General features: G+C 38.4%; 1 protein-coding gene across 2 annotated transcripts in view; it reads right to left on the reverse strand.

Annotated features, from left to right (window-relative positions):
• LOC150085456 (jouberin-like) overlaps positions 1 to 25,757 on the reverse strand; it is a 320,291-nt gene that overhangs the window by 104,772 nt on the left and 189,762 nt on the right. The gene's annotated exons all lie outside the window — the stretch shown is intronic.

Genomic DNA, 25,757 nt, shown 5'->3' on the forward strand with positions numbered 1-25,757 from the left:
TAGACTCTGGGGAGATTCCCTTGGATTGGAAAAGTGCAAATGTATCTCCCATACATAAGGGTGGCTCTAAAAGTGAAGTTGGAAATTATCGACCTGTCAGTCTGACTTCAGTAGTAGGGAAAATCATGGAGGCAATGATCAAGGGTGGAATTCAGGATCATTTGGATCGAATTGAAATTCTCAAGGATACTCAGCATGGTTTTGTAAAGGGAAAATCATGTTTAACAAATCTGGTTCGCTATTTCGAAAGGGTCACTCACGAGCTGGATTTAGGGAATAATTTCGACATTGTTTATTTAGATTTCAGCAAAGCTTTTGACTCAGTCCCACGTGAGCGGTTGCTTTATAAGCTGGAACAGGTTGGAATCACTGGGAAAATCCTTAGATGGATAGAAGGATGGCTTCAGGGCAGGAGGCAGAGGGTTGTGATAAATGGCTATTCCTCAGATTGGGTTGATGTAAGAAGTGGGGTTCCCCAAGGATCAGTATTAGGACCACTGTTGTTTTTAATTTTCATAAACGACATTGATGAAGGGATAGAGGGCGTGATGTCTAAATTTGCAGATGATGTTAAAATTGGTAGAGTAGTTAATGATCACTGTCAAGCTGAGCTTCTTCAGAGAGACCTAGATAGACTTCAAGAATGGTCAGAAAAATGGCAGTTGTGCTATAATCCAACAAAGTGTAAGGTATTACACCTGGGAAACAGTAATCCTAAAATAACTTATTCACTTGGTGGAGTTCAACTAAACCCAGTACTGGAGGAAAGGGACTTGGGTGTTACGATACGGTCAGACATGAAATTCTCTGAGCATTGTAAACAGGTTGCAAGGAAGGCCCATGGTGTCCTATCGATGATCTATCGAACTTTTGCAAGTAGAGATAGGGACGTGATAATCCCATTATATAAGGCTTATGTTAGACCACACTTGGAATACTGTGTTCCGCACCTAAAGAAAGACATCGAGCTTCTTGAAAGGGTGCAAAGAAGGGTAACTCGCCTGGTGAGATCGGCAAAAGGGCGTCCTTATGAAGAAAGACTTCGAATATGTGGGTTGCAGAGCTTGGAAACTAGACAGACACCTTAGAGGAGATTTGATTGAGGTGTTTAAGGCTCTGAGAGGCATCAGTAAAATGAATGAGGACAAAATTTTCAAGATTATAAATGATGCTAGAACTAGGGGACATAAATTCAAGTTACGGGGGGGAAATGTTTAGATTGGACTGCAGGAAGTTTTATTTTAGCCAGCGAGTTATAAATTACTGGAATAAGTTGCCTTCATGGGTGGTAGAGGCCGACAGTTTGGGGAAATTCAAAGGTCATCTGGATAGTACTTTTGGGTAAGGGAAGCGCATAGGATGATAGGATTAATTTCCTTTTTATTTATTTTTTATTTCATTTTATTATTTTTATTTATTTATTAATTATTATTATTTATTTATTTATTTAATTTTTGTTTTTATTATTGTTTTGTTCGGATTTTTTTTTTTTTTTGGCTGGTGCAGCATAAGCCATAGGCTTTCTTGCACCATACAGCCGTTACTAATACTAATACTAATTACTCACTGTTTGTTTAGTTTATTTTCCTCTGCGGTGCAGAGGTATTGTCAAAAATTTCAAAAAAACTTGATACCCCAGGAAAACATTGATAAGAAGAAGAGGAAGCGTTTAAGTTTATCTATAGAACAGAAAGTGAATTTGTTGAAGAAACTGGGCAGTGGTGTACGTGTGAGACATCCTACAGAGGAATTTGGTATTGGAACGACCACCATCTACGACCTGAAGAAAGAGAAGGATAAACTGTGAGTTTTATGCTGAAAGTGATGAACAGAAGTTAATGAAAAATAGGAAAACACTGCATAAAGTTAATAATGAAGATCTCAATTGTGTTTTGAAAGAGTGGATCCGTCAGCATCGCAGTGAACACATGCCACTTACCGGTCAGCTGATCATGGAACAAGCAAAGAACTGAAAAGTGAAGTGAACTGTGAATATTCAACAGGCTGGTTACAGAAATTCAAGAAAAGATATGGCATTAAATTTTTAAAGATTTGCGGTGATAAAGCAGCTGTTGATCACAAGGCAGTGGCAAAATTCATTGATGAGTTTGCCAAGGTCATCGCTGATGAAAATTTTAAGGCAGAACAAGTCTATAATGCTGATGAAACATCATTGTTTTGGTGTTACTTACCCAGGAAGACACTAACTACAGCTGATCAGACAGCCCCAACAGGAATTAAGGTTGCCAAGGACAGATTAATTGTGTTGGGATGAACTAATGCAGCAGGCACGCATAAGTGTAAACTTGCTGTGGTAGGCCAAAGTTCGCATCCTCGCTGTTTTAAAGGAGAGAATTTCTTACCAGTCCATTATTATGCTAACAGAAAGACATGGATCACCAAGAACATCTTTTCTGATTGGTTTCACAAAAATTTTGTACCAGCAGCTCATGCTCACTCAGAGAAGCTGGACTGGATGATGACTGCAAGATTTTGTTATTTTTTGATAACTGTTCTGCTCACCCTCCAGCTGAAATACTCATCAAAAATAATGTTTATGCCTTGTCATCATCAGCCATTTTCAATCCACTGCAGGATGAAGGCCTCTCTAGCAAATTTCCAGTTCATTCTGTTTTGTGCAATGGCCATCCATTTACTACCCACAAACTCTTGAATTTCATCTGACCATTTCCATTGTTGTCTTCCAGGTTTTCTCTTAGCTCCTCTTGGGTACCATTCTGTTATTTTCTTAGTCCATCTGTCATCATGTCTTTGAGTACGTGTCCTGCCCAAGACCATTTTAGTTTTTTAGTTTTGATAAGAATGTCCTTTACTTGAGTTTGCTGCCTAATCCATGTGTTTCTCTTCGTATCTAACAGTCTGATTCCCAATATAATTTGTTCCATTCTTCGCTGTATAGCTCTCAGCTTCTCTTCCATTCTTTTGGTGAGTGCCCACGTTTCACTTCCATAAGTCATGGTGGGGAGTATACATTGGTTCATTATTTTACGTTTCAGACAAATTGGGATATTGCTCCTCAGTATGTGATTATATTTCCTGAATGCTACCATCCAAAATTTATTCTTCTCTTGACTTCCATCCATTTATCATTATTACAGCTAATGACTTGTCCCAGATAAGTATATGACTCCACCTTTTCAATTACTGCTCCTTCAATCATTATATCCCTTTCTGTGGCATACTTGCTCATCATTACTTTTGCTTTAGCCATATTCATCTTTAGTCCAAAATCCTTACTAACTCTGCATAACTGATTAAGATTTTCCTCTAATTGTTTGGGATCGTGGCTTATGACCACAATGTCATCTGCAAATCGTAAATGGTTTAGGTACTCTCCATTCACATTGACTCCTTTCTGTGACCAGTCTAATCTTCTGAAAGCTTCTTCAAGGGCAGCAGTAAACAACTTCGGAGATATTGTGTCTCCTTGTCGAACTCCTTTCTCAATATTAAATTTCCTACTGTCTTTGCCTAGTCTAATAATGGAGGTAGCACTCTCATATATTTTCTTCAAAATCATAATATATGGGATATCTATGCCTTGTCTTTCCAGTGCCCGAAACATTGTCTTATGCTGCATGGAGTCAAATGCCTTTTCATAATCCACAAATGCCAGGCATAACGGTGTTTTATATTCATTTGCCTTCTCCATTAGTGCCATTACGTGAAGGTGATCCATAGTTGATAATCCTGTCCTAAAGCCATCTTACTTGCTCTTTCGGTTGATTCTCATCAAGTATTCTTTCTAATTGGTTAGTAACAACCCTTGTGAACAACTTGTAGATGTGGGACAACAAGCTACTTGGTCTATAATTTTCAATTTCTGATTTATCTCCTTTCTTATGCAGCAAAACTATGATTGCATTATTCCACTCCTTAGGTGCTACACTTTTTCTAATGTATTTTTTGAAGAGTCTTGCCAGTTTTTGTGTCATGTCATGTCTCTTCCTCCCAATTTTAACAACTCTACAGTAATTTCAGCTTCCCTCAGAGCTTTCTGATTCTTCAACGCATGTTCTACCTCATCAGGTATGTTGTATGTGTTACTAATTTGCGATCCATCTTCCCCACTGCTGGTATCATTCCCTCGCTCCTTGTATAACTCTTTATAGTAGTCTTCTGCTATTTGAATTATGCCTTCTCTGCTATTCATAAGTACACCATTGCTATTCTTCAGTTTCAGTATCATTTGTCTTTCTGTATTACTGCTCATGACTGCTGATTTAAATCCTTTGTTTTCCCTTAATGCTTGTTCTACTTTTCTTGTGTTAAATTTTCTTATGTCCTCTCTGAGTCTCTTTCTAATGGCTTTGCATAACACAGTATACTCAATTTTCTCCCTGTCAGTGTTTTTCTTGCTCTTCATTTGTCGTCTTTGGTTCATCATGACAAGTGTTTCTTGACTGATTTTTTCTTCTTTGGATTTCTTTTTACCTATAGGTTTCTTGGGCTTTATCACTTTCAGAAAGTTGTAATATTCCTTATCAATATCTTGGTCCTGAACATTCCGCAGAAGCTCAAACTTGTTCTTAAGTTCCAGTACATACTGCCTTTTCTCCTCTTCTGTTATCTCAATGACCTTTGTATTATTTACTCGAGTCAGTTTTTTCCTTTCTTTTCTTACATCTATATCAAGTGTGCATCTTACGATTTTGTGATCACTTCCAACATTTACCTTGTTCAGGACAGTAACATCATTCACGATATATTTTCTGTTAGTGAGGATGAAGTCGATTTCATTAGTTGTTAATCCATTTGGGCTCTTCCATATCCACTTTCTGTTCACCCTTTTCTTGAAAAAAGTGTTTTCAAGACATTCCTCTAGATTCTACAAATTCCACAAGTCTTTCACCTCTTTCATTTCTTTCACCAATTCCAAAATTTCCTATATAGTTCCCCTTTCTATGCTGTTTTGTCTCTTTCCAACCTTAGCATTGAAGTTCCCCATAATGATAAGTGTAGTAAGTTTTCTGTTCATCTAGAAGACTCTCAATTACGGTGTACATTTCTTCAACCTCTTCATCATCATGGCTTGATGTTGGCGCATAAATCATTATAACCTTTAGTTTTTTTTTTTTTTTTTATGAAAACCCCAAACACAAAAGGTATCAAAACCTATAGTACTTAGTACCGTGCATGGGTTGAAGGAGAAGTATGGGGGGGGGGGGCGGAAACTTTGCTCTAGAGACTAAACATGGGTTTCACCATTTCAAGCCTCCAATAAGCAGAGTGGTGGTATTTTGCCGGTTAATGAACAAACCTCTTAGAAATCCTCCTACAAACCTCTTAGAAATCCTGAGTAGTAGTCTTGACACCCTTGGTGATGTACTTTTGAATTCCAAAATGTTGTTTTTTATATCTTTATGGACCAGAACACCAGCTCCACCTTCACTCCTTTCACTGGAGTACAGCAGATTTCCATTTTATAAACTTATAAGTTATTAATTTCTTCTTCTTGTTTCAGTCAAACCGATGATATTCAATTTACATTTTCTAATTCCTTTTCCACCTCCAGTATCCTGTCTTCACTGATGAGCGATCTTACATTGTAACAGGCCAAGTTCAGTTTCCGTGCATGGCAGCCTGATCATACCCAGAGATTCTTAGCACCCTCTGCTTCCACTCTGATCCTCTCGCTGCCGTAAGAGGGGGGGGAGTGAAAGCCGCTGGGGACTGAGGGCCATTTGTTTCGTTGTGCTGTCATGTGCTGGAGGGTTTGGTCTTTTCCTCTTCACGCTGACCAGGCGTCTTGAAGAGAACCACTCTACACGTTCGTTGCCACCTAAGTGACGTAACAGTGCTTACCATCGAGGTGTGCATGAGTGGATTTTAGGGAAGCAGGCCAACCGGACTTCTCCTAAATCTTCTGAAATAGAAAGGTATTGGATCTATCAGTGTTTCAGACTGAGTGTCTGATAACACACAGCATGCCTGTTCCCCTCTAAGCCCCCTTATGCCCTGTACTTTCCCCCAAACGTGACTTCATTAATTCAGCCATGTGATCAGGATATCTTCAGATCAATGAAGTGTAAATATAAAAACGCTTTTTGAACAGCATGATGCTGGTAGCAGTGAAAAGAGGCATGGGCACGGACGCCACAAGTGGGTAGGCGAGGTAAGCATCACTTACGGGCGGCAAAAAAATTTTTGACACATACGAGTCGACCTCTGTTCAATGAACTTTTTTATAGCGAAAATTTCTATTTAGCGATATTTTTAAAATCCCCCTTGATAATTACATTTAAAATCGCTTCCGTAGAACAAACAAAATTTCCATATAGCAAACGAATTACGAGAGACTTAACTGGGAATGCATTGTTTGCATTTTTCATTAACTCTGGCCTTCAGGCAATTGAGGCAATTAGTGCTGCTACTAAGCACAAATTAAAAGCCAAAGGGATTACCATTCTGCAACTTAATGGTACTTGCAAAACCTATCCAACTGCCTGTCCCACACATCCAGAAGTCGTGCTGCTCATCTGATTGGTTAACGTTTACCAGTATTCAACACAGTAGGCAAATAATTCATTTGAAATAAATACAGTACAGTCAGTTCTGCTATAATGCAGTACATGTGTTCCTAAAAATCTCTGTGGTATAGTATTTTGCACAATAAAAAAACAGGGCTTATGGAAAAAATAGGGCTAGGGGCAGGGCACTCAAAAAAAAGAAAAGAAGAAAAAAAAAAAAAAAGTTCAGTCTGGTAAGTAAAACACTAAAAAACGTTAGAAACTCAATAAAATTGGGATAGGGGCTGGGCACCTATCCCCCAAATTTAAAATATATCACTCTCAATCTCTCTTGACAAGATATGAAGTTTGTTTGTTTGATTTATATTTCTCTTCACTGACATTTTCTCTTTTTTTTGGATTGTAAAAGTTAAAACAATAAAAAAGATAAGCAATCAATAACGATGAGTACCGCACGCACAAACTGCACAAGTGAGATACGGGGTAACAAGTTTAAGAAGCTTAAAAAATAGGAATGAAGAGAAGATTCTGAAAATGTGCTTATGTTTTTTATATGATTGAAGATTTCATAGAAGGGGAAACACATTTCACGATAATAATGTAAAACCCACAGAATTCCAGCTATCGGTGCAAGATCGAGTTTATTTACCCATTTATAATCGATTACACTAACAGAAAAGACCAATAAACCGGGAACTGCAAATTGTTTTTACTGTTTTGTGGTAGTGACCTCCAGAAATGTGCTCCTCTGCTCACGCTATCAAGCCTCATGAAATTTCTGTTCGAACAGAAAAATGTGAGCTCCTGAAAACATGAGTCGGCCTACAATATCACGTGTTATCTTTGTAAATACAGCGAATGAAAACAGTGTGTCTTTGACCAATACAACTACAGTAAATGGGAAATATAGCCCTCACAAATATGTGAGGGCTATATTTCCCATTTACTCTTCGTAAACTTGTGTATTGCTGCGCAAGTCGCTACAGGTTTTGCATTCACCTAGTGTTACTCGCAGACGAAATCATGCATGAGCAAATGTGATAATCGTGTTATACTTGCATTGTTCCCTAATATGTCAGTCATGTTGGAGCAAATTTGCGTTGCGAAAATAGCAGAACTGACTGTATGCGAAATTGCAGACTTAAGTTAATTTGCTGATTATCTGGATCTGTGTTTCATATTTATATTTTGCAGAGTTATTCTCCAGATCATGGCTACAACCCTGTACTTTGGCTAGAAAGAGCGGAAGATGGCTGTGAAGGCACCTCCCACTCATTGCTTTCCTCTCTCTCTCCTCCTCATCTGCATGTTACTGGGGGGGGGGGAGGGATGTCATCACAATATCAGAGCTCAAATGAAGAAAAAGAAACAGCAAAATGGAAATTTTTTCTTTTTAAACAACTAACAAAAATTAATACCCCGTATTACCACTGATTCTTCTTTCCCATACATTACTAGATGATATCATGTGCATTAACAATACAATGAGAATTGCTTATGCATGTCAACAGAAATGCTTTTTATTTACTTATTTATTATTTAATTTTTTGTTCTAGGGGCTTCCGCCCTCACACCCCTGCTTTTGCACTTTACTTGATGATTTCATGAGCAATAACAATGAGAACTGTTCATGCAGGTCAACAGAAATGCTTCTTTTTTTATTTTTTTCTGGGGGCTGCTGTCCCCACACCCTCACTAATATGAAGAGAACCTGATACTAACAACTCATACAATTACTGCGAAAAAAATCAAATCTTCAAAAAACAAGTTAAAAAAAAAAAAAAAAAAAAATCATCAGTCCTCGCATGCCGGCTTGTACACTTCATCAAACATCCACACTGAAAACACTTGCATTCTGAAGAATGGTGTATGAGTGTGAATACCAAATTCACACTCATACACTATTCAATTACAGTCTTACATCCATCCTTTTGCAAATGGAATATCAATAACTGAGGGCAGCAGAGCAGCATGACAACAACTAAAAAACAGCACGATAATTTTGCATTTCCTGCTAAAATCAGATATGAATTTGCATCCAATCAAACAATGACAAATGCAAAATGAGGAAAATTACGCATTCCCCGAACTGTGCTCACTGAATTGATTGAACCAATAATCAGCCTGAACTGTGCTCGCTGAATTGATTGAATCAAAAAAGAAATGTTCGACGAAACACGTAAGCAGAACTTTTTATTGTATTTATTCAATTTTTTATCTCATGCACCGGAAAAATTACAAAAGCGTGCAATTTAAAAAAATTTCAAAATTATAAAATTACAAAAAAAAAAGAGGAGACAGGCATAATATCAGTAAGTTTTACCTCGAGCATCGTTGCCAGAATCAACGTCTTCAGCTGATAAGTACGCAGCTGTGGAGATTTAGATGGGATCGGGCCGCTCAACCTTAGGAAAGAACGTATTAATGGATGATCGGACGGTGGCTTTTTTCTTTTCATCGTAGATTTCTTTGTAGCAAGCAAGCATATCATTCACCCCTCTGTTAACTTTTAAGAATCGTTTGCTGTCAGGATCCATCTTCTCAAATATCACCACTGCCGATGCAAATTCACGAAATGCCATTGCCATCTCTCTGGTGATGAAGTGTCTTGGCTCCTCATTTGGTTCATCATGAGCTTCGTCAGCATTTTCTTCTTTCATTATCGCTGCCTGCAAGTCAATAAGTTCTTCGTTAGATAATTCCTTCTCTTCTTTCTCTATTAACTCCTCCACTTCTTTGTTATCAACCTCCAACTGAAGTAGCTCTGCAACTTTTAAAATCTTATTTGTAACCCCTTCATATGATTCGTCTTTTTCAAATCCTTCAAAGTCTTTTACATGCTGTGGGCCTTTTTTTCCCTTCCATGTGCCATTTAAACAACTTTTAGTAATTTCCACCCAGGCCTTATTAATAATGGCATGGTAAATATTGTAAGATTTCCAAAAGTCTCTTAATGTAAAATTTTTTCTCGCCGTCTACTGCAGCGACAATGCCTGAGCAAATGTTGTGCGTAAATAGTATGCTGTTAAATTTGAAATAACACCTTGATCCATACGTTGGATGAGTGAAGTCGTGTTTGGCAGTAGAAATATGACTCTCATGTTCAAATTAAAATCATCTAGATGCGTAGGATGTCCAGGAACATTATGTAATAGAAGCAAAATCTTGAAAGGAACGTCACCGTTTTTACATTATGTTTCAACCTCGGGAAGGAAGCAGCAATTAAATCAATCCTCAAAGAGAGCTATTGTTATCCATGCACTCTGGTTCGATCGGAAATGCATGGGTAGGGTGGCTTTATTGATGCCCTTAAATGCAAGAGGATTTCCAGAATGGTAGACAAGCAGTGGTTTTAATCTGTAATCTCCCACTGCATTATCCCCAAGCAAGAGCTGGGCCCTATCTTTTGATGCCTTGAAACCTGGCATTGTATTTTCCTTTTTGGCAATGTATGTTCGACCTGGCATTTTTTTCCAATACAGAGCAGTCTTGTCAACGTTAAAAATTTGCTTCGTTGAATAGCTGCCTTCATCAATAATTTTTTCCAACACATTACAAAATTTCTCTGCAGCTGCAGAATTGGCACTGGTGATGTCATCGCATACTTTAATGTTTTGGAAATCAGCGCGATGCTTGAACCTATTAAACCACCCATTTCTTGCCATGAACTTGGCTTGGGGTTCACCGTACTTATCCTTAACATCTTTATAAATACTTCTTGCTTTTGCTTGAATGGCCATTGGACTCAGGGGCACTTGCTTCTGAATCTGATTTCCCATCCATATGATTAACAGCTGTTCCATCTTCGATGTAGCACCTGAACACTGTTTTGTGATCACTGTTAATCTTAAGAGCGTTGATCCTTTGATGTGATCTTTTATACATGCACTGTCCTTTAAAATAGTATTCACTGCTGAAGTAGCGAGACCTAATTCCCTTGCAGTAGATGACACACTTTGTTCTGCTTCGTACTTCTTAATCATTTTCATCTTCATTTCTAAATGAAATTTGTTTTGTTGCCTGGCACTACCACCACTTGCACTTTTCGTTGGTTGCTTTCCCTTCATTATTGTAATACGTAAATAGGAATGAAGAGAGGTTTCTGAAAATTTGTTTTTTATATGATTGAAGATTTCAATGAAGGGGAACACATTTCACCATAATGGCGTAAAAACCCACACAATTACAGTTATTGGTATTATCGCAAATGCAATAAGATCGAGTTTACTACCCATTTATAATTAGATGCACTAACAGAAAAGCCCAATAAACTGGAAAGTGCAAATTGTTTTTATTGTTTTTTGATTGTGACCTCCAGAAACGTGCATTATAAAAATATCACAAAGGCGTTCAAAATTGATTTTTTATAACAGGACATATGATAACGATGAAAGGGTAGTGCAATTTCGATTATAAATATGATCTTTTAGAGAGATAAATAGCTTAATAATATACGAAAATTTTCAACTTCAAAGGACTTGGAATGAATTACAAAAAAAACACACCGTGTTATTGGGTTCACATTACGATATATTTATGATACCTCCATTTATTTGTACGGGATGCAAAATATGTTTCCATGATTTTTTTTAAGTTTGCACCAGCCAGCAAAAACTTACATAAAGTCGAATTTCCAGAAGTCGGGGAGTTCCTGTACATAATTTAATAACCTTGAGGACTGTAGATTCGGCGATAATGATAATTTATTCTCACTGGATGTTACTTCATTATATACAAATGTAAATGTTGAATTCACATTAGATATTTTTTGGGATGTGTTAATAACTCTATACCGATCAATTATATGAAGCTTCCTATTTAGGAAATTTTTTACTTAAACTTTTAGTTGAAGTCAACTATATCACCTTTTGAGACAAAGTATAGAAACAAATTTTTGGTTTGCCAATGAGATTGAGTCTTAGTGGCTTAATGTTGGAGGTCTATCTCTCAATGATTGAGTGTATATATTTGATGCCTTTTTCTATCCTTATGGAAAGTATTTAGATAATGTTCTGGTTATTACTGATAGTAGCACTATTCAAGACATTTTACATTCATTTAATAATATTCATCCTCGATTCAATTTTACATTGGAAAGGGAAAATACGGATATTAAGTCATTAAATTTTCTAAATTTCATGCTTACTCGGGACATGAGTAAAATCCAATTTAACATCTATTGTAAACCTACAAACACTGGTATGCTTCTACATTATAACAGCTATCATCTGTTCACCTACAAAAGGTCTATTATCTTTAATCAGTTTCTCAGTGCTTATAAATATTCGATGACGGAACCTGTCTTTAGACTCAGAAATATAGATATTAACCAGCAGATTCGTAAACCCCGTGCTACAATAAACCGAATTAGGGTACAAGCTAAGGATAGGATACATAAAACTATACCAACCAACAATAGTAACATCAAGAAATACTTTATTTCTGTCCCATATGTTGAATAGCACAAGCAGCTTAACAGATTCTTTAAAGATACCGAATTTAAGATTGTGACCAGACCAATACAGAAATTGCACACTATACTGTACAATCGGTCAGTCCTTTCCTCATGATACAAATAAATGACTTGGTATACATTTCTTGTAGTGATTGCGACTGGTCTTACCAAGGATCTATGGAATTTCCGCTGAATATTCGGGCAAAAAAGTACCCGTCCTCCATTTGTGCTTCTTGTTCAGCAGCGTCAGAATTAGTCTTTCATGCCATTAACGAAAACCATACATTTTTATTTAATGAGGCCAAAATACTTAGTGTCCAATGTAATTACACCAGACTATTAATTGCAGAAACCACTGAAATTAAATTACACGAGAATTCTATTAATGTTCGCCGTCCCTATCCAATCTCCGATTCGTGGTCTTTTGCACGCACGTGCGAAGACAAATCATGGCCTTTCATGTGCATGTGCGAGGACAAAATAATCTCTCTATTTAAGATTCAAGCTCACATACTCCGTAATTTCCATTTCTGTGATCCTGAAATGCAGTCGAAAAGCAGTATCAGCTCCAGGAAGGAAAATCGTTTTTCACAATTTACCTTAAACTTTTTAAATTAATTTATTAAATTTTTGAATTGTTTTCAATTGATTTTTTAATGTAATCATTTCGCATTAATCTTTTATTCGTTTTAATTTCTGGAGAGTATCATATGGAAGTGTTCTACATATCACATTGAGGTAAACTTCTCTTATTCTTCTACAAATGTTAAAAAACATATACAACAGCTCAACAGGCAACTGACAAGTGTGTAGCTGCTTAAAATGTTTACTTTGAAAAATATATAATGTTTAAGTTTGCTCACAAAGGAAAAAGGTTGTTAATCAGAGTAAAAGTGTTTTCATTGTAATTTTCTTTATAGTGGCGCAGTCCTGGAATTTAACTGCTAAACTTTGTGCATACACTTTTTATAAATGAAAGATTATATCAAAAGTTTGTGTTGAAAAGGCAATGTTTTTTACAATTAATCTGTTGTATTTTATGAGGCTATCATGAATTGCTTTAGTGTTGCATTACAAATAAACAGCGGTTCTCAGAGAAGTATATTTTGTGGAGGAGGGACACACACTTCATTAGTTCAAACATGATAATCCAGTGATGATTTAGCTCATATCTTAGTCTGCTACTTTTTATAAAAGATAAGTACCTATTGTCTTATATAGAGAGAAACCTGAAGTTTATTATGCTATAAATTTTCTAAGTTTGCTCTATACATCTTTTGGAATTTCAATTTGGGAGCTAAATCATTACCAGACTGTTACTGCTGTGCTGATGAGATGTGTGACCTAAATCTCATGAGATTGCAATAACAATTGAAATAGTCATCTGGGGTTAAAGTGGAAAAGGCAATATTTTTTTACAAGGAATTATCTTGTTTCATCTTCTCAACCTTCAACCAAACCCATGCACAGTACTAAGTACTATAGGTTAGAATACCGCTTGTGCTTGGGATTCTTATATATAAAAATATATATATATATATAGCATTAGCATTAGTAGAGGCATTTGATGCAAGAAAGCAAGCTTATGCAGCATCAGCCAAAAAAAAAAAAAAAAAAAAAACCCACTTCCACTTCACCCCTCTGTTCGTTCAAAATACCTGTCCAGCTGAGCCTTAAACTTATTTAGGCTATCAACCTCCACCACAAGGGATGGCAGTCTGTTCCACCAACCAACCACCTGCTGGCTAAAGGCAAATTTCCGCACGTCTATCCTACATCTGTCTTTCCTCAATTTGAATCTATGCCCTCTCAGGTGATTTTTCTGAGCTAGAGGAAGAATCCCATCAGCATTGAGCATGCTTAAACCATTCAAGGCTTTATACACCTCTATCAGATCACCTCGCTGGTGCCTAGTCTCCAGACACTGTAATTTGCAAAACTTAAGCCTTTCTTCGTAAGAGCACCCCTTTGTTCCATTCACTAATCTCGTTGCCCTTCTCTGTACTCGTTCCAGCAGCTCTACATCCTTCTTGAAATGAGGCCTCCAGACCTGTATACAGTACTCTAGGTGTGGCCTGACCATTGCCTTATACAATGGAATAATCACCTCCTTATCCCTGCTGGAAAAATTCCTGTATATCATTGACAATACTCCATGAGCTACTCTTGCAGCCCGTCTGCACAGTTCAGAGAACTTCATATCTGCCTGCACAACCACCCCCAAGTCCCTTTCATTCTCTACCACTGTCAGTGTAGTACCACAGAGTTGATACGTTGCTCTGGGGTTGCTGTTTCCCATGTGTAGTACTTTACATTTGTCAATGTTAAACTTCATTTGCCACCTCTCAGCCCATCTGCTCAACCTTTCCAGATCCTGTTGCAGCAGCATAGTGTCAGTAGTGTCCTTGACAACCCTGCCAACCTTTGTATCATCTGCAAACTTGGACATTAAGCTTGATATACCATCATCAATATCATTTATAAATACAGAAAACAATAATGGACCCAACACTGAGCCCTGAGGGACTCCACTAATAACATTAGTCCACGATGAGCAGTGTCCATTGATTACCACTCTCTGTCTTCTCCCCCTCAACCACTCCTTTATCCATAGCAGCAATTTGCCTCCAATGTCACACTGCTCCAATTTGTGTAGCAGTCTTCCATGTGCAACAGTATCAAAAACCTTTCTAAGATCCAAGTATATAATATCAAAGTTATTCCCTGCATCCAGTTCTTTTGTGACTGCATCATAGTATCCAATCAAGTTGGTCAGGCAAGACTTCCCCTTAACAAAACCATGCTGTGTCTGAGCTATAACTGAAGTCTTGTCTAAATGATCCTGCAGTGCTTCTTTAACCAGTGCCTCCATTAATTTTCCTGGAACAGAAGTTAAGCTCACAGGTCTATAATTACTTGTGTCAGCCTTTGATCCTCCTTTGTGAATTGGGGTCACATTTGCACATTTCCAGTCTATGGGTACCTCCCCTGAGTCCAAGGAAGCTCTCATAATTATGGCTAAGGGTTTGCTTACTTCCTTTGCTGCCTCCTTTAATATAACTGGATAGATCCCATCCACCCCGGGTGCCTTTCTTGTGTTTATCTTCAACAGTTTCTCCTCCACTTTACTCCCAGTTATTTCAAGATTCTGTAGCTTACTGCTAGAGTCGAATACACCTCTGGCATTCCCCTTGCTGAATAACTCCTCATGTGTGAATGTCGATGCAAAATATTCATTTAGTTTGTTAGCTACCTGAGCGGGATCATCAACAGTTGACCCATCAATATCAAGTGGACCAATCTGATTCATCCCCTTCCTTCTAGAGTTTACATAAGTAAAGAACTCTTTGCTGTTTTCCTTTGCATCCCTTGCCAAGGATTTCTCGTAATCTGCCTTCGCCTGCCTAACCTCCTTTGTAACTTGGTTGCATATCAACTTGTATCTATCATAGGCTTCTGTGTCATGTGTTAATTTGTAAGTATCCCATGCATTTTTCTTCTCTGCCATATGCCTCATTAGTTCATCTGACATCCATTTTGGCCTAAACCTTGAACAATATTTCTTAGTTGGTATGTAAAGCCTAGTAGCTTCCAAGATAAGTTCTTTGAATGCTTCCCATTTTGAATTTGCTGTTGGTAACATCATCAGTTGGTCCCACTGTATAGAATTTAAATACTGTCTCAGTCCATCGTAGTCGCCTTTACGGAAGCAATAACCCTTCCCTTTACCCCTAATGGTAGTTACCTCTTTGAGTAAATCCCACTTCAGCACACTGTGATCACTGACACCTAGTGGTTCATTTATCTGCAGATTCTTAATGCATGAAGAATCACTGCTGATAATCAAATCAAGAGTATTACTCCCTCTAGTTGCCTCCCGAACATGCTGATGTAGAAAACAATCATCCAATAAATCCACAAAAGCCCTGCTAGTGTGTGAGTAACCAGCCCCCAAATTCCAGTCAATATCTGGGAAATTAAAATCTCCCATTATAAGACTCTCTGATTTACTGGCCCACCCTATTTCCCTGTACAGTTCCTTATTATACTCATCAGAGTCATTAGGCCTATAGCACACTCCTACTCTCAATTTTGATCTCCCAATGCTTATGTCACACCAAACTGACTCAACACTGCACTGTCCAGCGATGTCGACTGGCTTCACTTCCTTGGTTTTTATGTGTTTCTTAACTAATAGCATAACCCCTCCCCCCTTCCTATCCTGTCTATCCTTTCTGTAGACGTTGTACTCCTCAAATTGCAGTTCTGCATCCCTTATATCTGTGTGACACCACGTCCCTGATATCCCAACAATATCTGCCTTTGATGTTTTGAGCAATACCTCAAATTCATCAAATTTATTTACTAAACTCCTAGCATTGGTGTACACGCAAGTATACCTGCACCTGTTTCTATTCTTAGCTACCCTAACACAACCCATGTGTTTACTTGTACCGCAATGGCTCCCAGCAGTCTCTGAAATACCATGCATCTTGTTTTTCAGGCTTCTGCTCATTCTAATAGAAGCAGTGCAAGAATCTCTTTCACCTCTGCCAGTGGCTACTGTCAATCTATTTGTCTTTGTCTCCCCCCAAGCTAGCAGTTTTCCGACCCACCTAACACTGCCTCGATAGCATCAGCAAATATTCTTGCACCCTTTCTATTTAAGTGTATCCCATCCCTGTAGAAGCAATCTCTCCTGTTAACAAGTACAGTCCAGGCTGAAAAAAATTCTACCCCTTGAGCCTTGCACAATCTTTCCAGGGCCGAATTGATCGACAAGGCTCTCATCATATACTCCCTCCTATCGTGTCTGGGCAGAATTGCAGACACTTTCAAATTCAACCCTAATTCTCGGCTTTTGTTCAACAGTGACCTGTACTTGTTAAGTAATTCTGCCGGTCTCCTGCTCTTGATATCATTAGTAAATATATATATATATATATATATATATATTTACTAATGATATCAAATAAAATATATATATATATATATATATATTTTTTTTTTTTTATGAGGCTATCATAAATAGCTTCAATGTTATATGATATGAATAAACAGCACTTTTCTGAGAAGTATAATTATTGCGCAGAAGGGAAGGGTTAGATTCTTCGTAAGTTTAGCATTTGATAATCGGGTGATGTTTTAGTTCACACTTTAGTCTGCTATGATCTATCTTTTATAAAATACATACATACATAAGTATTGCTATTAACTCACAAAAACCTGAAGTTAACTTTGCTCTAAATTTTCTAAGTCTGCTATATACATCTTGTGGCATCTTTCATCTTAAGAATTAAATATTACTAGGCCCTGACATTTTCATGTTTTTGTGACCAATAAAGTCACAATTTCAGAAATCCAAATCTTTTATAAATAATAAAACATTTTTTTTTTTTTTTTTATGAGAACCCCAAACACGAGAGGTATTATAACCTATAGTACTTAGCACCGTGCTTGGGTTGGAGGTTGAGAAGTCGAAAGAAGATATTTGTTGATATTGGACTTGAACTTCTGTAGATTGTAATTTTCAGGAAATACGTATGAAGGAAGGTTGTTCCAGAAAACGGCAGTTGAATGAATAAATGAGGAATATGAAAAGTTGGTTCTGTGGGTATGAAGTTGGACAGTAAATGGATGTTGGCTGGTGGCGGCACGTGTTCGGACTGTTTTGAAAGAGAGAGCGGGAATTATAGAAGCCAATTCAGAAGAACAGTGCCCATGGAAGTATCTGTAGAAGAGGCATGCAGCAGAAACAGTGCGTCTATGAGAAAGCGAGTGGAGAGACTCTGTTAGAGACGAATCATTAATTAACCTAACTGCCCTCTTCTGAATGGAATCAAGAAGCCTGAGAGAGGTTTTGGGGGCACCACCCCAGATGTGGGAACAATATTCCATGGCAGGGCGGATTTGCGATTTATACAGAGTGAGCAGCTGTCTGGGAGAAAAGTAATGCCGAGAGCGAAAGAGAAAACCAAGTTTTTTAGATGCAGAGGAAGCAATATTTGTAATGTGCTTGTGCCAAGAGAGATTAGAAGTCAGGGTAATCCCCAAAAGAGATATATCATTTTGCCTAGTAATCGGAGTGTCACTAAAGATAAGCATAGGAACAGAAGAATCCTTTTTGCGAGATATAAGACAAGATTGAGTTTTAGAAGGGTTGAAATCAACTAAGTTGTCTTTGCCCCACTGGAGAATTACCTGAAGATCGGCATTTAAGGAATTGGCAGCAGATTTTCGAGAACTTGAAGCTGATTGAGCTGGACAAGGTTTCTCAAAATGGAAAGTTGAATGCAATGTGCTATCATCGGCAAAACTATGGATAGGATTTCCAGTCAATGGAAGGTCATTGATATACAAGAGGAAAAGAGTGGGGGAAAGAACTGAACCTTGGGGGACACCGGCATTAGTGGAGAAGTTAGAAGACAGAGAGCCATCTACCATCACCCTCAGTGAGCGATCAGAGAGAAAACTGGATAACCAATTACAAAAAACAGTTGGCAAACCATAAGATGGAAGCTTGTTTAGAAGACCTTTATGCTAAACACGATCAAAAGCCTTTGAGATGTCAAGAGCAACTACTTGTGTTTCACCGAACCTTTCCATTGAATTAGTCCATAAATGGGTAACATAAGCCAGAATATCACCAGTGGATCGACACTGACGGAATCCATACTGGCGATCGTTGATCAGACGGAAGGTTTCTAGGTAGTTTAAGAGTTGGCGGTTAATTGATTTCTCCATTACTTTTGAAAGAGTAGAAGTAATTGCAATGGGACGATAATTGGATGGGAGGGATTTGTCACCCTTTTTAGGAACTGGCTGGATATGAGCAAATTTCCAAGCAGAAGGAAAAACACCTTTGGAATAAGAAAGTGAAAAAAGGCGGCAAAGAATAGGAGTAAGTTCAGGAGCACAGGTTTTGAGAACAAGTGGAGAAATACCATCAGGACCTGGAGCTTTTTTAGCATCATGATTCATCAAAATCCTTCTGATATCCTTTTGACGGAAGACCACAGGAGGCATTGAATGGAGCGTGTTAGGAATGGTGGGAGGTGTTTTACCAAGATCATTAATACATGAGCTCGAAGAAAAATGGGATGCTAGCAGGTCAGCTTTATCCTTGGCTGAAGTGACAGCAGAACCATCTGGTTTGGACAGAGGTGGGAGCAGAGATGGGCAAAAGTTGCGGCCAATAGCTTTGGCAAGAGACTAGAATGCTCGGCTACCATTAGGGCAAGAAGCAAGTTTTCTACTCTTAGCCTGTTCAAACTCTAGTTTGGACTGATTAATAACTGCTTTACAATTGTTGCAAGCTTTGGTGTAGGCAGAAAATGAAACTGAAGAATTAGAAACAAGCCAATTACGATATGCAACGTTCTTCTCTTGGACAGCCTTAGCACATTTATTGGAAAACCAAGGTTTAGATAAAGGACGAGATTTTAAAGTGGAGTGTGGGATAAAGGATTCCATTCCTGCAAGAATAATTTCACTGCCACGATCTGAGCAAACGTTGACATCAGAAGTTTTGAAACAGTAATCAGACCAGGGAAAAGAAGAAAAGAAGTCTCGCAGGTCATCCCATTTTGCATTCTTGTAATGCCAAACAATACGAGGTTGGGAATAGCCATGAGATAAAGGTTCCATTGGAGAAGAGACAATCACCAAGTTGTGATCTGAAGTGCCTAAAGGACCTCTCACTTCAACCTTTTACTTAGAAGGGTTGTTTGTGAGAAAAAGATCAAGCGTATTGGCTGTATGATTAGGATTGTCCGGTATTCTTGTAGGTAAATGAACAATCTGTGCTAGGTCATTAGTAATTGAAAAAGCCTCAGCATCTCGACCTGCTCGGTCGGTGTGTGACTAAAAAACGGAAGCCAGCTGGAGTTGTGAACGTTAAAATCACCAAGGAAAATTACCTCACTGTTAGGAAAGTTGGACTGGAGAAAGTCAAGTTGCAAAGAGAGGAAGTCAAAGAGCTCTAAGTGATTAGTGGAGTTGGGAGAACGGTAGAGACAACAGATGAATTTGACACAATGAGGTAGAGAGATTTTAAGCCAGAGAAGATCAAAGAGAGGAGATTCCAAATTGCCAAGTCTCTGACTGGGAATATCAGAACGGACATATGCACAAGTACCACCTTTGAGGCGAAAGGAATCATACAGCAAATAATTTGGACATCTGAGATGAGCAGTAGTTGAATCAACTGATAACTGAGATTCAGTCAGAAAAAGTACATGGGGTTTGGCAGACTGCAAGTGGAAATGGACATCGTTGAGATTAGAATTGAGACCACGTATATTTGTGAAATGAATTAGAAAGTCCTTGGGAGGTTTAGATCTTTTTGCAGATATGCTTGCTCTATTATTTTGACAATTCATGGTGTATTAAATAGTAAGAAAAAGTGGGTGGGACATGCTGTATGAAGTAATGAAATTTTTGGATATGGCGTACATGTGGTAAGAATATACCCAGATCTTTGACATAACGTGGCCTCGACAATGCTCCCCGCATACACACTACTCGGACTCCCTCCAGTCACTATCTGGCAGAGTAGAGGTAGCAAGATTATACACTAGCTGATCCGGAAGCTTCCTATAGAGTTACCAATAGGTTCAGTCCGGTGTACTAACTAGCGGCCGGCCTGCGAACACCGTTTTAGAGCTGTACCCTCGAAATGTAAGGAATATTGGATTTCGCCACGACATTCATCATAACCTCAAAAATCATCAATCATACTGCATGATGGAAGAGATAGGGAAGGGTTGGCCAAGCTCTAGATTTTTTTTTTTTTTTTTTTTTTTTGATTTGGTAGTTGTTGGCGCATCGGCTTCTGTGGCCATATTGCACCTCCCAAGGTTTTTGCAGTACTTTGATCCAAGCCCGAGGCGGGAATCGAAACCGCGACCTTTGGGTTGCCGGGCAGGTACTTTACCCACTCGGCTAGCCCGGTCGGCCCAAGCTCTAGAGACTAAACATGGGTTCCACCACTTCAAGCCTCCAATAAGCAAAGTGGTGGTATTTCACCGGTTGGTGAGAGTCATCTACCACCTAGCACTGCCTGGTAACATAGAGGGGCGGCGTTCCTCCATGTGGTGTGGGCGCCACACCTCGACCCCTGCTTACGTTGGTTCACACCTGGGTGGTCACCCACCATGTACTTGTGCATGAAGGTTATACCCAGGATTACTAACAGTTCCACCATCGTGAAGGTGCAAGCAGAGGATTTGGCTGTCATAGACCGTCCGGACTTCGCCGAAATTGGGTCCACTTTGACTTGAGTGTCACCCGAATATCAGTTCCATCAGCGTTTTAGACTCCCAGGTAGCAAGAACAGCTTGTCTGGCATATCTGAGAGAATGTCTGTGACAACCTCAAGGACCATGTATAAACATGTATAAACAATGGTGTCGTACAGTAGACAATCTCTTCTTACCCACTGTGCTCCTTTTAACTTCAACCCAAGAAGAAAAGGCATTTCTAGACTGGAAATTGTACTGTCAGGCATTAGGGACAAGTTTCTGCTTTGGATAAAAAGTTGGTTGAGGTGGAAGAGAAGACAAAGGGTGGTTATCAATGGAGTCCCTCAGGGTTCAGTGCTATGCATAGTGTTATTTTTATATTTATTAATGATACTGATGAAGGCATATCAAGCGTAATGTTTAAGTTTGCACATAAAGGGTGGCAAGGTGAGTAATCAGAGTAATCAGGGCATGCTACTGCAATAAAATCTATAAAAATTAGGCAGATGGACTGAGAAATGGCAAATTAAGTTTAATATTGACAAATGAAAGTTGCTAGATCTGAATAGAGTTATGTTAATATGGTGTTATGTTAATCTGAATCCTAGATTAACATAACAACTGTGTTGTGGAGAATGAAAATTATCTGAGGGTAACTGTGTGCAGATATATACGAAGTTCAGCAGTGTAGACAGGCTGATACAACAGCTCATGGGGTTTGTCAATAATATACAAGGATTTTGTTAGCAGGGATAAGGAGGTTTAGCAAGGATTATCCTGTTGTATATAAGGCAATGATTAGGCTGCATCTTGAGTACTGCATACAGGTGTGGAGTTGCCAGAATGGGTGCAGAGAAGGGCAATGAGATTGGTAAAGGGAACAAAGGGGTGCTCTTATCAAGAAAGGTTTTAGTTCTACAAACTGCAGTGTCTTAAGACTAGGCAACTTGATCAGATTTCCTTGTCTTGAGATGCTAAGTCTCAAGACAAGATCTGATTGAGGTGTTTAAAGCTTTGAACAGATTAAGTAAGCTCAATGCTGATGGCATTCTTACTCTTTCACAGACTATACACATGAGAAGGGGCATAAATTCAGTTGAGGAAGGATAGTTGAGGGACTGATGTGCAGAAGTTTGCCTTCAGAAAGTGGGTAGTTGATTGTTGAAACAGGCTTTCATCTAGTGTTTTGAAAGTGTGTGATCTGAATAAATTCAAGGAAGAACTAGACAAACTATTAGAGTGGATGAACAGGTGATGTGAGAAGTGGTTTTTTTTTGGTTTTTTTTGCTGATGCTGTATAAGCTTACTTTCTTGCACCATTTGAAACTAGTAATACTAATACTAAATAAGAAATTTAAGTTATTTTAGTAATAAAATTAAACTATTAATTTTAGAAACGTTATGAAGAAATTAATCTGTGATTCAGATTTCATCACCTATAATTAAGATATATTCTTATTTTTATATTACTTTTAACAAATCTAACACTGCAGGAATCCTTCACTAATCATGAGGATACATTCATGAAAAATACCACATTTTTCAAAAATCACAGTACAAGGCTAAGATCCTATAGAAAACAGGGAGTTAGGGGAAAAAATAATAATTATGCCAATGAAAAAATATACGGAAAAACAATTTTTTTAACTCCCTCCCTATGTACTAGAAAGGCATATTTACTGCATTGCAGTGACACAGTTGGTTCAGTGCATCCCCAACAATGCAATTACTGTTCTCCAGGGATTCCATGGCCTTATTTTTAGAGCCGCTAAAACCATGTACATGGGGAGTTTCCAAACTATCTAAATCTAGCGTCATCCATTAGTCTCTCACTGGTATCAGTGTAGTTACAATTCCCATACCCCTCCACACCAAATGGAAGGAAAAGACCAGAGTTCAAATCTCAGTGGTGATGCAAGGAATTTTTTTTTTTTTTTTCCATAAGTAGTACAGTTAGTGTTTCAGGAGTGAACTGCATGGTTTCTGAGAATTCTGAGAATAGGTTTCAGTGAACCGCATGGTTGCAAATTCTCCTGGACAATTTGGTTTTTTTGCCCAGCAATCAGCAAACTGACTGAATAATGCATACAATAACAATATATTGGCAGCTCATAGCCTTAGTTGCTTTGATGCTTAACATACACCTTAAACTGTCCACTAGACTTGTCTGTGTAATCTACAGTAGGCGGGAGCAATAAAAAATTGCAGATTATAAAATGCTGGTATTGAGATAAAACTACATTATCTAAAACCTGCAGTTGAGGAGGGATTCCTGTATTTGATAATTCAAATTATCGAATATTATTATTATAAGAGTTCTTATCTGTTACCTTACCTTAAGAGTTCTTATCTGTTACCCCAACTGGACGTATTATCTAGATGTTCTGGGGCCAAAGATGTTTCACGTGAGCGTGTAGCTAATATCAGGGAAGAGAGCCTAAAAAACTTCAAGGGTTGTGTTAGGGTTGTTAAATATACAAGAACAGTAAATCTTAATTGTTTATACAGTAACGTTAGAAGTGTCGTCAATAAAATGAGCGAATTCGAACTGCTGGTTAAAACAAGTAACGCAGACATAATAGGGCTTACAGAGACGTGGTGCCACCCGGAAATTGGGGATGATGAGTTTCAGTACGGCTTGTATAATGTATTTAGGAAGGATAGAGTAGATAGAAGGGGTGGTGGGGTAATGCTTCTTATCAGAAGCAGTCTGAGTGCGATGATAGCTTTCCCGGATTCAGACATTTCACATGCTAGTATAGAGTCTGTATGGTGTGAGATAGTTGGAACATGTCAGGATGTCAGGGAAAGTACTAGAGAAAAGAATATCCTAGACCTCATCATCACACATGAATCAGATGACATAACAGGGCTGAGAGTAGAGGAACCAGTAGCAGGAAGTGATCACGGAGTTCTAAGGTGGATGATGACGAGAGAGGTAGCAGTAGTTAAAGGCAATGGAATGGGTTTTAATTTCAGAAAAGGAAATTACGATGCCTTAAGGTACTACATGGCCTTTATTAACTGGGTAGATATCGCGCAGAGAATGAATACAATTGAACTGTGGTACGCTTTTAAAACATTAATCACAGATGCCTTGAATGCGTATATACCATTAAAAAAATACTCCACGAGAAGGGTTCCAAGTTGGATGAATAGTGAAGTTGCCACATTACTTGAGCAGAAAAAGGTGGCATGGAAAAGTTACAGAGCAATAAAAAGTACTGAAACCTATAACAGCTACAAGGTGATGTGTAATAGAGCCACAGAAAAGGTTCGACAGGCAAAGGCAGTTCATGAGAAATCACTAGCAAACAGAGCAAAGAGGGGGGATAAAGAATTCTTCACATATATAAATGCCAAGAAGAGCAGGACAAACCAGATCAGACCTTTACGTAAGGGAAAGGGGATAGTAATAAATACACCAGCTGCCGTTGCAGATGAACTCAACAGTTATTTTGCATCGATATTTACAAATGAAAAGCCTTTTGTGGCAATGGGAAATTGTGGGAGCGAAGTTAAAAAATATGTAATTAATGATATTGAAATTTCGCAAGATTATTTAATGAAAAAACTTTCGAGCCTACAGACCAGTAAGGCTCCTGGAGTTGATGGAATATACCCTATAATCTTAAGAGAGGTGGCAAGCGAGTGCATTGAACCACTGAGGCTAATTATGCGAGCATCACTAGACTCTGGGGAGATTCCCTTGGATTGGAAAAGTGCAAATGTATCTCCCATACATAAGGGTGGCTCTAAAAGTGAAGTTGGAAATTATCGACCTGTCAGTCTGACTTCAGTAGTAGGGAAAATCATGGAGGCAATGATCAAGGGTGGAATTCAGGATCATTTGGATAGAATTGAAATTCTCAAGGATACTCAGCATGGTTTTGTAAACGGAAAATCATGTTTAACAAATCTGGTTCGCTATTTCGAAAGGGTCACTCACGAGCTGGATTTAGGGAATAATTTCGACATTGTTTATTTAGATTTCAGCAAAGCTTTTGACTCAGTCCCACATGAGCGGTTGCTTTATAAGCTGGAACAGGTTGGAATCACTGGGAAAATCCTTAGATGGATAGAAGGATGGCTTCAGGGCAGGAGGCAGAGGGTTGTGATAAATGGCTATTCCTCAGATTGGGTTGATGTAAGAAGTGGGGTTCCCCAAGGATCAGTATTAGGACCACTGTTGTTTTTAATTTTCATAAACGACATTGATGAAGGGATAGAGGGCATGATGTCTAAATTTGCAGATGATGTTAAAATTGGTAGAGTAGTTAATGATCACTGTCAAGCTGAGCTTCTTCAGAGAGACCTAGATAGACTTCAAGAATGGTCAGAAAAATGGCAGCTGTGCTTTAATCCAACAAAGTGTAAGGTATTACACCTGGGAAACAGTAATCCTAAAATAACTTATTCACTTGGTGGAGTTCAACTAAACCCAGTACTGGAGGAAAGGGACTTGGGTGTTACGATACGGTCAGACATGAAATTCTCTGAGCATTGTAAACAGGTTGCAAGGAAGACCCATGGTGTCCTATCGATGATCTATCGAACTTTTGCAAGTAG

Source organism: Mastigoproctus giganteus, chromosome 5 (assembly GCF_048544385.1).
Source record: "Mastigoproctus giganteus isolate SK-2022 chromosome 5, ASM4854438v1, whole genome shotgun sequence".
In the NCBI taxonomy this organism is placed as follows: domain Eukaryota; kingdom Metazoa; phylum Arthropoda; class Arachnida; order Uropygi; family Thelyphonidae; genus Mastigoproctus; species Mastigoproctus giganteus.